The sequence below is a fragment of the Octodon degus genome, unplaced genomic scaffold (genome assembly GCF_000260255.1).
Source record: "Octodon degus isolate 3935 unplaced genomic scaffold, OctDeg1.0 scaffold00158, whole genome shotgun sequence".
Lineage (NCBI taxonomy): Eukaryota > Metazoa > Chordata > Mammalia > Rodentia > Octodontidae > Octodon > Octodon degus.
In genome coordinates, this window is record NW_004524734.1 from 3541511 (window position 1) to 3547562 (window position 6052).

Consider the following 6052-nt stretch of genomic DNA (forward strand, 5'->3'; position numbering starts at 1 on the left):
CTAATATGTATATTATATATATATACCTGCATACAGGTGTAGCCATGGGCTTTTGTGTCTGTATATGCCTATTTATTTCATCAAAAAGATCATATTTTATGTGCTGATATTGTAGTTTTGCTGAAATTTTCTTATCTGTATATGACTTCTTCCAGTCTACAGAATGTTCCATGGTAAGAAAGTACAGTAATTTGTTTAAACGTGTCTCTAATTGTGGAGTATCTTTTTTGTTTTGAGACAGGGTCTTGCTGCATAGTTCAGCCTGGCTTTCAACTTGCTGTGTAGTCCCACCTGTCCTCGAACTTGCAGCAATCTTCCTATCTCAGCCTCCCGAGTGCTGAGCTTACAAGGCATGCAGCAGCAAGCCTGGCTGTGCAGTTTTTAACTACTAAGAAAAATTGATACTATGATATAGTAAGCAACTGCTGTTATAGGATAGTCCCTAAAACTGAGATTGTTGGCTTATAGAGTGTATACATGGAAAACTTTCATAACTAATACTAACAAAAGCTGTCTGTATTAGTTATATGCTTATATACACTGATGATTGTCCTGGATATTAGGATATTAAAAATTGTTTTGTCCATCTGGTAGGAAAAATGTCATAGTACTCTCAACATTTCTGTTTTCCTGATTGCTAGCAAGGTGACTCTAAATTTCTTTTCCTATCAGTTACTTACATTTGCCTGTTTTAATATTGGTTCTTTCTCTTTCTAGTTTGTGATGTTCTTTATATGTTATGTATAGTAATTTTTATCTGCTAAAGGTAGGTTATAATTTTACTGCTATCGTCCTAATCCCTGAACTTGGTATATTCTCCTAAGGCATAGATACCTTTTAATTCATATGTGTAGTAGCAACTCTTCATTTTTTGTTTGTGTTTTATAGGAAGTCTTTTCTATCCCAATATTATAAAAATATTTTCTATAGTATTTTTAATAGCTAAATTGCTTTTTGCTGCCTATAATTTTTATGTGTGTCATATGAAGTAGAGATTTATAATTGAGATGCAGTTTTCCAAATAACTCAATGAACAGATCATCGTTGTGCACTCATGTAACATACAACTAGCTATTTTTTAGGTCTTGACTTGCCACTATATCTCTTAAAATTATTACAGTGGCATAACACATCTTGATGTTTATTAGGAACAGTATTTAGTTTGACTAATACATACTTTTCAATTGTATGTATTAGTCAAACTAAATTCATTTTCTTAACATCTTGGTTTAGCAAGAATTAAAGATACTTTATGGAATCTTTTTGAGAGTGTCATATATGATTTGCTCTACTAATAGTGTATCAATCATAATACATTTCTGAATAATACCTCCTTTATCTTCAGAGTTTTCCTTTTTTCCTTGAATGATGTGCTATAGTAGATTATTTACTAATTCATTAGAATTTTTGCAACATTAATGAAATGAAATTGAACTGTAAATTTTCTTTGCAACTTTATATCAGATTTTGGTTTCTGGATTTTATTTGGTGTAAGATAAGACTGCCATTTTTCCCCCCTGTATTTAGGACAGGGTCTACAGGGTCTCACTGCGTAGATGGGATTTGTAGTGATTCTCCTGTTTTCTACTTCTCAAGTGCTAGGATTACACGCCACCATGCCCAGTCTCAAGCTTTGTCAGCGCGCCCCGTGAGAGAGGCTGGCACGACACACCAGGGATGGGACCCTGGCCTCTGTGCTCTGCCTAAGCAGGTGCTTTAGTCCACTGATCTATCAGGCTGGCCCTAAGATTGCCATTTTTTGTAGAAAGTTTGACTTGGTAATTTGAAGGTCTAAGAGTGTATATTTTGGAAGAGAGCATTTTTAGAATCACTATCTCTTTAAAGATTATTGCTGTATTCACATGTTTGCCTTTTTATCATGTGTCATTTCTGGTAGTTGTCTTCCAGAAAATCAATTTTGCCTTAGTCTACATGTTTATTATTTTTAATTATATATAGTGTTATTTTATAATTAAAACACTATGTTTGATTATATCTCTTATCCTTAACTGATGTTGTATATTTTGTATTTTGGGTCCTTTAAATAATGAACTCTTGGTTTATTAGTCAAAGTCTATTGTGTTTTACATTTATTTTTGCTGATTCTTTTCCCCAAAATTTTTGCTTTATTTTCAGGTCTTCAGTTAGTTTATATCCTTTCAATCTTTAATCATAAATACATTTAAAGATACTTGGGCTGGCCAAATAGCTCAGCGGATTAAAGTGCCTCCTCTGGGGGCTCAATCCCTCCCTAAAATACAGTCCCTAGAATACAATTCCTAAAATGCTGCCCTTCCCTAAAATACAAAAAACAAAACAAACAAAAAAAACCCTAATTTTTCTGTTGAGTTCTTTTTTTTTTTTTTTTTAACTAAAATGATGGTTTTTAATGAGAACCAGAGGTATGGTTACAATTACGTAGTCCGACACAAAAAAAAAAATCCATGGATGATCAGGAGTTGGAAGGTTACAAAATAATGAGGGTAACACTGGGTACAGGGGGCAAAGTTGCTCCAGAATCTCAGAACCAGACTAATACGGCCTCTCCCTGCGATCCTGTCTGTGCTCACCCCTGGAATCCATCCTGCCAGGGCCAAAGCCTCCTCTGTCCCCACCACCCCGGCCCCCTCGGAGGCCCCACGATCCCCTCCACGGCCCCGGTAGCCGCCCCGATCATAGCCTCCTCTGCCACCACGGCGATCATCTCCGTAGTTACCCCCCATATGGGAGCCTCCTGGACCTCCTCCTGGGCCATCTGGTTTAGGGGCCTTACACTGGTTGCATTCATTTCTCCAAGAGAAGTTCATGTTCTCACACGTAGGATTAGGACACTTCCAGTCCCCAGCTCGCTGCTGTCCTCCACCACCACCACCTCCACTGGGGAATCCTCCCCAGCCGCCACCACCACTGCCACCACCTCCATAACCTCCACGGCCCATGGGTCCTCCTCTTCCTCGGCCTCCTCGGCCATTGCCACCACCCCGATTGAAATCTGCTCACCGGGTAGCAAACGAGACCTTAATAGGGTTCCCAGAGAATTCTTTACCATCAAACCAGTCAATAGCTGCTTTAGCAGAAGGAGGGTCATCAAATGAAACTGTTGCTTCTCCCTTCAATTTGCCAGTTTCCCTGTCTGTGTACAAATTAATCATGGGTTGTCCGGTTTTCTTATTGGTCTTAATAATGCCAATCTGCTTGAAGAAATCAGCTACAGACTCAATTGTAACATTCTCACCCAGGCCTTGCACAAAGATGGTGTTGTTGTCAGAATTATCCTGTTCAGAATCATGACGTGATCCTTGGTCCCGAGGACCACCAAATTTATTGAAGCCACCTCGGTCACTTCCGCCCATGCCGCCTCTGCCTCCACGGCCACCTCCACGACCTCTGGGTTCATAGCCACCATTGCTGCGGTTGTAACCACCGCCACCACCCCTGCCTCGGCCCCCACGGTCCTGCTGGCCTCCCCCGTAGCCGCTACCACCACCACCACTCTGGTCCTGATTGCCATAGCCACCGCTGCCACCACTCATGGAGGACTGATCTTGGCCGTAATTGCCTCCACCACCCCCTCCACCGCCACTGCTGCTGTTGTACTGGCTCTGCTGTCCATAGCCCTGAGGGGGATTGTAGGAGCTTTGCTGCTGTCTGTAGCTCTGTTGCTGTCCACCATAGCCAGACTGTTGGCCATAGCCCCCACTCTGGGGCTGCCCGTAGCTGCTGCTCTGAGAACTACCACCATAACTTCCCGAGGTGCTGCTGGGAGCTGGCTGCTGACCATAGCCAGGATAAGAGGACTGCTGACCGTAAGATGACTGGGAACTCTGGCTACTGCCATAGCCACCAGTGGAGCCATAACCCTGGGGAGCTGACTGTGTGCCATAACCTGTGTTCTGAGTCTGTCCATAAGAACCATCATAGCTGCTCTGGCCATAGCTTGAAGTGTCTGCTGACTGGCCATAGCCACTGTAACTCTGCTGTCCATAGGGCTGATTGCTCTGCTGGGAGTAGCCCTGCCCAGGCTGGGTGGGGTAGGCCCCATAGCTTTGGGTTACTTGTTGAGTATAGTCGTTTGAGGCCATGTCCACGCACGCGCACGCAGGCCGACAAGCAACGAAATATCTCCACCGCACAGCACCGATGCCTCGAGGACTGAGCTTCTGTTGAGTTCTGATATATATTATTTTTATTTTCAGTGTTTTCTATAAATGTCTAATTTCAGTTCAATTTTTTATGTGAAGTTTTTTAACCTAAGCAATTTGATATCTTTGGTGGTGATGCTAGGAGGTTACTTTTGCTGTTGTTATTTCTGTATTGGGGTATAAGAAAGTGGCCCCAAAGAGTACAAATTTATAGAATTTGGGATTCTTTTTGCGGTTTATTTTTATTTTTTTATTTTTCTGTATTTTAGGGAAGGTTCTACAGGGTGTTCAGGGTCTTGCTACTAGATCGGACTCGTAGTGATCTGCCTGTTACAGCCTCCCAAGTGCTGGGATTACAGGTGTGTTGCCACCTCACCCAGTCTCAATTGCTGTCTCAGCTTGCCCTGGGGGTGGGGCCAACACAGGAGGCCCAGGGATCAATTCCCTAACTTTAATCTTCTGAGCTATTTGGCCAGCCCTTCTTTTGGTGGCTTAATATGTGATCACTTAAAAAAAAAAGTGGTCACTTTCTATAAATAGTGTATGAGAATCCATTTGAAGAGTGGTCTCTGCTGAAAATGCAGAGTTCTACATGAGTTACTAAATTAGACTTTTAATGGTATTAGTCTAATTCATAATTTCCTCATTTAGTTTTGCTATCTGATCTCTGTTTTCTTAGGTTTATATATTAAAATCTCACAAGGGTTGGGATTAGTGAAATTTTTCTGGCATATGGTAGCTTAATTTTTTCCTACTGGGGCAGGGCCAGAGGACTCGAGGCAAAACAGCTCAGGCAGGGTGAAGGGCTGGGCAGGTCCTTTCTGGGGAGGCCAGGGGAATTGTTAATAGGCTCTTCACCTTTGGTGGTTAATTGCTTTTATTTATTCATCAACAGCTCAATAGTTCTCTTCATAGAAGAGATAGCTTCAGCTTCACCATGGTAGGAGGTTAGGTGGGCGTACTTACTACTATATGTTTTAATATGGCTTAAAAGCCTATAGTTTATTGCAGGTATCATTTGCCCATTGAAAGCAAACCTTTTAGAGACCGAGTGCCCAAACTGCAACCCACAACTCATGTATTGCAAAGTACCAATACTGTAATTAAACCTGAATGCTTGGCTGGCTGCAGGGGCTCTTTGCAGCACAGGTGTCGTAGGTTAACTACCAACTCTCTAGGCTAGCTTCTAGAAACCTCTTGGTGTTGTACATACTGGAGACAGCAAAATAAGAGCTTACATTGGTACTCCCAAAGGACACCCCTTCAAATGCTGTCTTCTCTCTTGTGTCTTTAAAAGTGAACTCATTTTTTTTCTTTGGCAGAACTGGGGATTGAACTCAGATCCTTGTGTTTGCCAGTCAAGTGCTTATCCTACTGAGCCATCTCCCCGGCCCCTCCAAATGCTGTCTTTAATAAATTGAAGACTAGTAAAATATCACACTTTTAGATAATTAACTATCAAATTTCAAAAATATTTCTGTGTGAGTCAGCTCTTCATTTTCTGGCCTGTGGAAGAGAGTCTCAAATAATGAGCAGTTTTATATCAGTCATAGTTTTCTTTGCACCAACTTGCTTTAAATATTGAAACATGAATGTATCAGATGTTGATCAATTTGTAGAATTTTATACTATAAAAATACACTATTACCATGAACAACCTCTTGCTGAGAAGGGGATAAGTAGGATAGTATTCTACTTTTTCCTTTTTTGCGTTTCTGTTTAGAATTTCTTTGACTAGAGCTTCATGATGTAAGTAAAAGAATGTCACAACAAAAAGTCAGTTTACTCTCTCTCTCTCTCATAAATAAAAATTAAAAAAATTATAAAAAAAAAAAGGGGGGGGGCTGGAGAGATGGCTCAGTGGTCTAAAGCACCTACTTCGAACAAGCTCAGCAAAGCACAGGGACCGC

General features: G+C 41.2%; 1 protein-coding gene and 1 pseudogene across 5 annotated transcripts in view; one reads left to right on the plus strand and one right to left on the minus strand.

Annotated features, from left to right (window-relative positions):
* Positions 1–6052, plus strand: part of N4bp2 (NEDD4 binding protein 2) — a 109540-nt gene that overhangs the window by 80844 nt on the left and 22644 nt on the right. The window lies entirely within an intron of this gene.
* Positions 2369–4152, minus strand: LOC101573671 (annotated as a pseudogene). Its single transcript, XR_192799.2, has one exon. The product of XR_192799.2 is annotated as an RNA-binding protein FUS pseudogene (transcript).